This window comes from Rhinopithecus roxellana, chromosome 10, assembly GCF_007565055.1.
Source record: "Rhinopithecus roxellana isolate Shanxi Qingling chromosome 10, ASM756505v1, whole genome shotgun sequence".
Lineage (NCBI taxonomy): Eukaryota > Metazoa > Chordata > Mammalia > Primates > Cercopithecidae > Rhinopithecus > Rhinopithecus roxellana.
Window position 1 is genome coordinate 113,669,755 of NC_044558.1, and position 10,601 is coordinate 113,680,355.

The window sequence follows — 10,601 nt, forward strand, 5'->3', positions numbered from 1 at the left end:
AAAAGGGAAGAACCAGGGGACCCAGTCAGTTTAAACCTTTTGTCAAATGAACCTCTGGGTAAACAGACCATTAACATATATTAGAAAGAAGAGATTTTATCTCTGAAATGCCCTTATATTTCAATAATATCCTTGATATCAGTGGATTGATTACCTACAGTAAATAGGATCCAGGATCTAAGAGGCATAACGCCCGGAGAGATGTCATGTAAGCTATGCAATTGCCTGGGGTAGAGAGAAAGATGTTTTGTAATTGCAGCACTGGCCACCATGTGAGGAGACAGCTAACCACACTTAAAGACCTCATCTGTTCTGGGCCGGGAGGAATGTCCAATGTGGAAAGGAAGGATTCTGAGAAACACACCTGATGTTCCAAATCTCTCTCTGCTTTCTCTGAGCCTTTTCTGGGCCTTCATCCTCATAATTTTGTAGCAAATATTGATACCAGGTAAGATCTCTGAGTCCTTTGAATCCAATCTGGCAATGCAGTACTCTGTGTGAGCGCATAAATATTTCAGAACTACTATATCAATAGCAATAATGGCAATTATTAGGAACTCAAACATCATTTCCTCTGAGAGAATACTCTGACTTCACCAGTATTTTGACATAATACCATAATCATGAATGTGTTCTTTGTTTCCATCAGGCTCTATATTAAGTAGTGCAATTGTGCTATAGTTAACAAAGAGATCCCCCAAATTTAATAGTTTTAGAAACAGGAAATACATTTCTTTCTCTCATAAACGTCTCAGAGAGGTGTTTCCTGTTGGAATAGGGGGAAAGTTCTGCTCCATATTTTATTTGAGGACTCATACTTGAGGAAGCTCTGCCATCTTCAAAATATGTGGCTTCCAGATTCACCCTGGGGCTTGTGATCCTGTTCAGCCAAAAAGGAGAGAGAGCATGGAAGAGCAATTTGAGGTATTTTATGTGCCAGGGCCAGAAGTGCATCCATCACTCTGGTCACTTCCTTGGCTTCAAGCTTAGTCACATGGCTTCACCTAACTGCAAAAGAGGCTATTAAATGTAGTCTAGCTTTATTCTAAGAAAGAAAGAGGAAATCGATTTCAGAGGACAGCTAACAGTCCTTGCCACAGGCCCCAGACAAGGATTGATTCTTTTCTGCAAGTATAAAAAAAAAAAATCAGACCATTAAGAAAGGTCAGGCCAAGGATTTCTTGACAAATCTCTATTTTATATCAAATATAATATTAAGCAACAATCATATATTTATTTCACTGTTTAGCCCTCTGCTAATGAGGTTTCCTCATTTATTTAAATGGCTGAGGAGTGCAAACTTCTCTCCAACCCCATTCACCTTAGAAAAAAGAGAGATGACTATTGCTAAATAGTCATTTCTAGATATATCACCTGGCAGCTGCATTCAAATAAAAACATATACTCAGTTCTTCTAATACCTGACTCTATCTTTTATAAACAGGTTGATGAGTGGGTATAATGATGCAGGACAAGCAAGTCTCAAAAGTGGGGCTTAACTCAGGAGGGTTCTTGGCTTTGCCTAGGAAAGAATTCAAGGGCAAGCAAGTACTATTAAACAACAATCTTTTCTGAATGCTACTGTTCTTTGCAGGATGGGGCTAACTCATAGGCAGTGTGCCCAGAGTTGGCAACATATGGGCTGTTGGCAACTGTATTTATACCCACTTATACCTACTTTCAGTTACATGCAAATTAAGGGGCAAGCTAATGCAAATTGATGGGTGGGTTATTTAGAACTTTTTAGGAAAGAGGAAACAACTTCTGGGTCATTGCCATGGAAAGGGGTGGTAACTTTTATGTTACAAATGCCATAGCATTTGTAAACTGACATGGCATTGGGTGGTAGCATCTTATACTAATGGACAATAAGGGCAGCTAGGGATATCTTTCCTTGCCATCTGCTGGTTCCTGCCAGTTTCTTCACTTCATCCTGTTGGAACCAAGAAATAAGTCCTGTTGATCCTCTACCTCAATAAGATCTAAGAACAACCTCTTTTTTTATACTCGAGGCACTGTAAAGCAATGGCATAGTTTATATTCTCTAATGGAAAAATAAAAAAACAGAGTAGCAAAGGTAAATTCTGACCAGAGAGAGATATAGAAATTTAAAAGAAGATGACTCATTCCTATTTTATCCTTTTGTTGTAACATGTACAAGTTATTTTTTAAGATGTAACAATTGGAACCTATAGTAGCTAACTCCAGGAACAATGGTGACTATTTTTTAATGTTGAAGGTAAAGGAAGAGCTATCACAAGGCAAAGATCCTAAAGGTTTCTCAGCACATGAGTTGGATCTTCCACAGACCCCTTGGGATCCAGAAGGGGTCAAATCCCTCAGTTATATGTTATAGCTCCATGTAGCTTTCTTTATGACAACCACAAACATGCAGTATATTTTGTGGTTATTTAATTTGTGCCTTTCACACCTCCTCAACAATAAGCTTTATAAGAGCAGGAACCTGTTTGTTTGGGCTTACCATTTAATCCACAGTTTCTAGCAAAGGACTTGACATGTAATAGAAACCCAATAATAGTTGATAAATAAATAAATGGCAAAAAAAAAAAAAACAGATAATGATAGTTAACATTTATTGATTCTTTCTATGCCTACAACAACCATGGCTTATGGTCCCAAGAAGCATCTGACGTTGGTTGCAGCTCCAACCATTGGATTCTGGATAAACTGAGTGGTGTGTTTGCTCCTTGTCCATTTACTAATCCCCATAAGCTGAAAGAGTCTCTCCCCATCATCAGTTTTTCTAAGGAAGAAACTTACATATACCCTGACAATGCTCCAACTAAAAGACACAGTTTGCCAAATTGGATAAAGAGTCAAGACCCATCAGTGTGATGCATTCAAGAGACCCATCTCATGTACTGAGACACATATAGACTCAAAATAAAGGGATAGAGGAAGATCTACCAAGCAAATGGAAAGCAAGAAAAAGCAGGGGTTGCAATCCTAGTCTCTGATAAAACAGACTTTAAACCAACAAAGATCAAAAGAGACAAAGAAGGCCATTACATGATGGTAAAGGGATCAATTCAACAAGAAGAGCTAACTATACTAAATATATATGCATCCAATACAGGAGCACCCAGATTCATAAAGCAAGTCTTAGAGACCTAAAAGGAGACTTAGATTCCCACACAATAATAATGGGAGACTTTAACACCCCACTGTCAATATTAGACATATCAACAAGACAGAAGGTTAACAAGGATATCCAGGACTTGAACTCAGCTCTGCACCAAGCAGACCTAATAAACATCTACAGAACTCTCCACCCCAAATCAACAGAATATACATTCTTCTCAGCACCTTGTTGCACTTATTCCAAAATTGACCACATAGTTAGAAGTAAAGCACTCCTCAGCAAATGTAAAAGAACAGAAATCACAACAAACTGTCTCTCAGACCACAGTGCAATCAAATTAGAACTCAGGATTAAGAAACTCACTCAAAATCACACAACTACCTGGAAACTGAACAACCTGCTCCTGAATGACTACTGGGTAAATAACAAAATGAGGTGAGGCTGAGCATGGTGGCTCACCCCTGTAATCCCAGCACTTTGGGAGGCCGAGGAGGGTGGATCATGGGTCAGGAGATGAAGACCATCCTGGCTAACATGGTGAAACCCTGTCTCTACTGAAAATACAAATAATATTAGCCAGGCGTGTAGTCCCAGCTACTTGGAAGGTTGAGGCAGGAGAATGGAGTAAACCTGGGAGGTGGAGCTTGCAGTGAGCACAGATCGCGCCACAGTACTCCAGCCTGGGCAACAAAATTAGACTCCATCAAAAAAACAAAACAAAACAAACGAAATGAAAGCAGAAATAAAGATGTTCTTTGAAACCAATGAGAACAAAGACACAATGTACCAATATCTCTGGGACACATTTAAAGCAGTGTGTAGAGGGAAATTTATAGCACTAAATGCCCACAAGAGAAAGCAGGAAAGATCTAAAATCAACACCCTAACTTCACAATTAAAAAAACCAGTGAAGCAAGAGGAAACACATTCAAAAGCTAGCAGAAGGCAAAAAATAACTAAGATCAGAGCAGACCTGAAGGAAATAGAGACACAAAAAAACCCTTCAAAAAATCAATGAATACAGGAGCTGTTTTTTTGAAAAGATTAACAAAATAGACAGCTAGCAAGACTAATAAAGAAGAAAAGAGAGAAGAATCAAATAGATGCAATAAAAAATGATAAAGGGGATATCACCACTGATCCCACAGAAATACAAACAACCATCAGAGAATATTATTAATACTTCTACACAAATAAACTAGAAAATCTGGAACAAATGGATAAATTGCTGGACAAATACACCCTCCCAAGACTAAACCAGGAAGAAGTCGAATTGCTGAATAGACCAATAACAGGCTCTGAAATTGAGGCAATAATGAATAGCCTACCAACCAAAAAATGTCCAGGACCAGATGGATTCACAGCCAAATTCTACCAGAGGTACAAAAAGTGGGCAAAGGATATGAACAGACACTTTTCAAAAGAAGACATTTATGCAGCCAACAGTCACATGAAAAAATGCTCATCATCACTGGCCATCAGAGAAATGCAAATCAAAACCACAATGAGATACCATCTCACACCATTTAGAATGGCGGTCATTAAAATGTCAGGGAACAGCAGGTGCTGGAGAGGATGTGGAGAAATAGGAACACTTTTACACTGTTGGTGGGAGTCTAAACTCCCACTTTTACACTGTTGGTGGGAGTTCAACCATTGTGGAAGATAGTGTGGCAATTCCTCAAGGATCTAGAACTGGAAATACCATTTGATCCCACGATCCCATTACTGGGTATACAACCAAAGGATTATAAATCATGCCACCATAAAGCCACATGCACACGTATGTTTATTGCGGCACTATTCACAATAGCAAAGACTTGGAACCAACCCAAATGTCCATCAATGATAGACTGGATTAAGAAAATGTGGCACATATACACCATGGAATACTAGGCAGCCATAAAAAAGGATGAGTTCATGTCCTTTGTAGGGACATGGATGAAACTGGAAACCATCAATCTGAGCAAACCATCACAAGGACAGAAAACCAAACACTGCATATTCTCACTCATAGGTGGGAACTTAACAATGAGAACACTTGGACACAGGAAAGGGAACACCACACACCAGGGCCTGTCATGTAGTGGGGGAATGGGGAGGGATAGCATTAGGAGAAATACCTAATGTAAATGACGTGTTAAATGGGGGCAGCAAACCAACACAGCACATGTATACATATGTAACAAACCTGCACGTTGTACACATGTACCCTAGAACTTAAAGCACTATAAAATAAAACAAAAAACTTAAACAAATTTATAGGAAAAGAAACAACTACATTAAAAAGTGAAGAAAGGACATGAAGAGACACTTCTCAAAAGAAGACATACATGTGGCCAACAAACATATGAAAAAAAGCTCAACATCACTAATCATCAGAGAAATGCAAATCAAAATCACAAAGAGATATCATCTCACAGCAGTCGGAATGGCTAACTAAAAAGTGAAAAACAACAGATACTGGTGAGGTTGTGAAGCAAAAGGAACACATTTACACTGTCGGTGGGAATGTAAATTAGTTCTGTACAGCAAATCACCATGGCACACGTTTATCTGTGTAACAAATCTGCACATCCTGCACCTGTACCTCTGAACTGAAAATAAAAGTTGGAAAAAAAAAAAAAGATTTGCATGCAGTGGTTCATTAAGATCAATGGCAAGGTCTAAACTGATGTAACCTATCCTGCTGGATTCATGAATGTCATCAGCATTGACAAGACTGAAGAAAATTTTTGTCTGTTGTATGACACCAAAGGTCACTTTGCTGTTCATCATATCACACCTGAGGAGGCCAAGTACAAGTTGTGCAAAGTGAGAAAAATATTTGTGGTCACAAAAGGAATCCCTCATCTGGTGATTCATGATACTCACACCATCTGCTACTTGGATCTACTCATCAAGGTAAATGACACCATTCAAACTGATTTTGAGACTGTCAAGATTACACATTGCGTCAAGTTCAACAGTGGTAACCAGTTGACACTGGTATCCTGTGACTGGAGATGCTACCTTGGGAAGAATTGGTGTGATCACGAACAGAGAGAAACATTCTGGATCTTTTGATGTGGTGAATGTGAAAGATGCCAGTGGCAGCAGCTTTGCCATCCACCTCTCAAACATTTTTGTTTTTTGACAAGGGCAACAAAGCATGGATTTCTCTTCCCCAATGAAAGGGTGCCCACCTCACCATTGCTGAAGACAGACAAAACTGATGGCCAAATAGAGCAGTGGGCGAAATGGTCTCTAGACATATTAGAAAGATCTTAAAGTTACTTAAAGTTAATACAGCATGAATAAAAAAAAATATTGAAAGTTTCCTACACACTAGACACTGCACTGGGCATTTCACATGCAGCTGAATGATAAAACAGATACCTCATTATCCTCCTTGCTTAGAGGATGAGATAGGTTGGGTCACTTGCCCAAGGTCACTCAACTAGAAAGGTGCAGAGTTGGAGAGGTTCAAAAGTTAGTCTTGACTACTCTGGACGCATGCTCTATGCACTCTGTTCTTTGTTCTTCCTGTTTTTCATCTCATCTTATTGGTTGAGTAGTCCCTCTTCTACTGCAACAGCACATTATAGAAAAGAATAATGGTTGAATTTCATAAGTAGTATGCACATCGAGAAAAGTGATTTCAAGCTGTAATGTAGGTTCTTTCTTAACTATGACTTCAATCCTTAGCAGTGAGGAGAAAAACTCAACCTATTTGACATTCTCTCTATGAACCTAAGGCCACAGATACATTGTAGAACACTGGCTCAGGAATTTCTGACAAAGAAAGGACAGATGAGTGTTTCCATAAGTATTGATACCTAAGTGTAAAGAGTAAAAACAACATTCTGAAACCAAGAACCACTCCAAAAGGAGTAAAGCTTGCAACTATGAAAGGGTAACACTGGGAAGGTCCTCTCTCTCCTGCAGTTTGTTTACCAGGCTCAGTGTTTATAGAAATATGATCATCCCAGGCCTAAAAATATTTACATTACAATTTTTTTATTGTTTAAATAACACTTTGTGACAGGGGTTTTCAACTTTAGTAGTATTGACATTTGAGACTGGATAACTCTGTTGTGGGGGATGGGGGCTGTCCTATGCATTGCAAGATGGTTAACAGCAACCTTTAGCCACTAGATGCCTGTAACACTCCCTTAATTGAGACAAGCAAAATGCTTCCAAACATTGCCAAATATTCCCTAGGGGAGCAAAATTGTTTCTGGTTAAGAACTAATGCATCTGGGGAAATTTATACCAACTTTTTTTTTTTTTTTTTTTTTTTTTTTTTGAGAGAGAGAGAGTCTCACTCTGTCGCCCAGGCTGGAGTGCAGTGGTGTGATATCAGTTCACTGCAAACTCTGCCTCCCAGGTTCAAGTGATTCTCATGCCTCAGCCTCCTAAGAGGCTGAGATTACAGGTACCTGTGCCCATTCCCAGCTAATTTTTATATTTTAGTAGAGGCAGGGTTTCACCATGTTGGTCAGGCTGGTCTCAAGCTCCTCACCTCAAAATATCTGCCCGCCTCAGCCTCAAAATTCTGTGTCTAGAAGAGACAGGGAAATATGATTGAAAGGAGAAACAATGTGCAACTGATTATACAGATGAATAAAGTAAGGGGAAAATAGGGACCTTTGAGTGAGTGTGGATAATGTGTTTTAGTAGTTATGGCACTTTGTAAATACATGCTCATAATTTGCCTTCACGGTTTTTTGGTGTATTTAGTCTATTGTCCTTCAAGATTTCAGGGCAATAGATTATTACGTCCTAATATCCCTCTAAAAAGGTATAAACAAATATTTATATCCTTCTCTATTCCAAAGAGAAAGAAAAACAGTAATTTTTTACACATGACATCATTCTATGAACATTATATTTGTAAGTACCATTGTCAAGAAATACACCTTGATTGAATATATTTCTAGCTATAAATAGCAGTTTAATAGAAGATGAAGTTGAAGCAGTACTTGGAGAAACTGGTTCTCTCTCCCTCTCTCTCTCTCTCTCTCTCTCACACACACACACACACACACACACACACACACACACACACACCTTTTCAACTGGCCAAAATAACTACATTTCTCCAATACATAATCCTCCTTATCTCAAATTTAGCTAGTTTGTTAGCTCCTGACAATTTATCCATATCAGCAGCTACCTATTTTTTTTTAACAAAAATCAATATATTACCAGTTCTACACAACTTTATGTGTCTCTTTCACTCATATTCAAATATGTAAACTTTTGTTCTCATCCTAAGGTTTTATTAGTTTTGCTTCAACTCTGCTCTTTCTTCCTTTGTGCCCTATTTCTTTTCTTGTTTTATTTCTTGCATCCTTCTTTATTCCCTGACAAAAAGAAGATTATCATTCCTGACTCAAGCACTCATGACCTGCTGGCACCAACAGCTACACCTGATTTAAGTAGGGCCTTGGGCAGCAATGTCACCTTTTCGAGGAGGCACATATACCAAAGCTGCACCCTAGTCCTTGAGAGGAGTACCAAATTTGAACTGAGCAACCTGGGCTGCTCTCTTCTGTACCCTAATGCAATTCATCGCTGCCAGCATGATTTCAACAAGAGCATGAAGAGAACAATATGCCTTGGAGTGTCCCCTGCTTCCCCTTTATGCTTTTATTTTCAAAAAGTGTAGAAGCCCCCAGCTATATCAGAGCTTCTGTGGACCCTTATAAACTGAAATAAATTACTTTTTCTCTCTAAAACCTGTCTTTGATGAAAGGTTATGCTTTGTTTATTTTCATTTCTGAAGACTCCTACTGCTAGCGTCAGTGAGTTAGAAATAAATGTACCCAAATAAAACGTTGTACTGTGAATGCTTGCTAGATTCCTGTTCTAGTCCTGTGATCGTGCTCCCCTCTAGTGTTCAGCACACTGATATCTTCTCTGACATTTATTTGTATCTTATCAAGATTTCTTCATGGGTTTGCCTCTTCTATTAGTGAAATTTTATAAGAAGTCTATGCTCAGCAATAAATAAATAATTGTATTTTAATTAAAGAACAATATAAGAATTAAGGTTTAGGAAATTTTAAAGATATGAATACTTAAAATAGATACAAGCATTTTCAATTGTCATCACAGGAATTCCTTCTGAAGCATTTCAAACTGGACACGGACCAAAACCAAACTCCATATTCCTCGTCTCCAACCTTCCATTTGTTCAGACTAAAAGCTTTGAGCTAATCTTGACCTCTTTCTTCCTCTCATCCTACATATCCATGAGAAAACCTGTGGCTTCTCCTACTGAATAAATTGGAATACACCCTTGCCATCACTATCTTGACCAAGACATGAGTTCTCTCACTAGCGTTAGGGTGACAACATTCTCACTGGTCTCCCTAAGGCCATGGCTCCCCTCCCACATGGAATCTCTAAGCCTCACCAGTCACTGTAGTTCTTTAGAAATGGAAAGCAGATTGTGGCATGACTGCTCAAAACTTCAAATTGCTTTCCACACCTCTCAGAGAAAAGACTGCGGTCTGCAATTTGGCCTACAATCCCTCTCTGACCTGCCTCCACAACCCATTTCTCTGACCTCCTCTTTTACAACACACACACACTTTCTCTTTTAGTTTAGTTTGTTTGTTTGTTTGTTGGGGTTTTTTAATTTAATGAATTTATTTATTTATTTATTTAAAGGCCAAGGCTCACTCTATCACCCAGGCTGGAGTGCAGTGGCACAATCTCGGCTCACTGCAGCCTCCGCCTTCTGAGTTCAAGTGATTCTTCCACCTCAGCCTCCCGAGTAGCTGGCACTACAGGCGCTAGTCACCACACTTGGCTAAGTTTTGTATTTTTAGTAGAGACAGGGTTTCACCATATTGGTCAGACTGGTCTCGAACCCCTGACCTCAGGTAATCCAATAGCTTTGGCTTCCCAAAGGGCTGGGATTACAGGAGTGAGCCACTGCACCTGGCCTGCTGTCCCCTCTTGCTCAGAATGTGTTGACCCTAGGTATACCTAGGAATACTATACCTAGAAATACTACTAGGTATACTTGTATAATTTGCTTCCCCACTTCCTTCAAAGGCTCCTTTCAAAATGTTGTAAGTGAGCTCCCTTACCCATCATAAAACAGCAAACTCCATGCCATCCCCTGCTGATATGGTTTGACTGTGTCCCCACCCAAATCTCATCTTGAATTGTAGTTCCCATAATCCCCACATGTCCTAGGAGGTAACCTGTGAGAAGTGATTGGGGTACAATTGCTTCCATAATCCAGGTACTGAGCACAGTACTCAATAGTTTTTCAATCCTTATCCACCTTCCCTCTTCACTCTTGTAGTAGTCCCCAGTGTCTGTTATTGCCATGTTTATCTCCATGAAAACCCAATGTTTAGCTCCTACTTATTAGTGAGAACATATTGTATTTGGTTTCTTGTTTCTGAATTGATTGACTTAAGGTAATGGCCTCCTGGTGAAACCATGTTGCTGCAAAGGAAATGATTTCATTCTTTTTGTGGCTGTATAGTATTCA

The 10,601-nt window shown here is 39.2% G+C and overlaps 1 pseudogene; it reads left to right on the forward strand.

Annotated features, from left to right (window-relative positions):
• The first annotated feature begins 2,623 nt into the window (after positions 1 to 2,623).
• Positions 2,624 to 6,318, forward strand: LOC104668725 (annotated as a pseudogene).
• Positions 6,319 to 10,601: the final 4,283 nt, after the last annotated feature.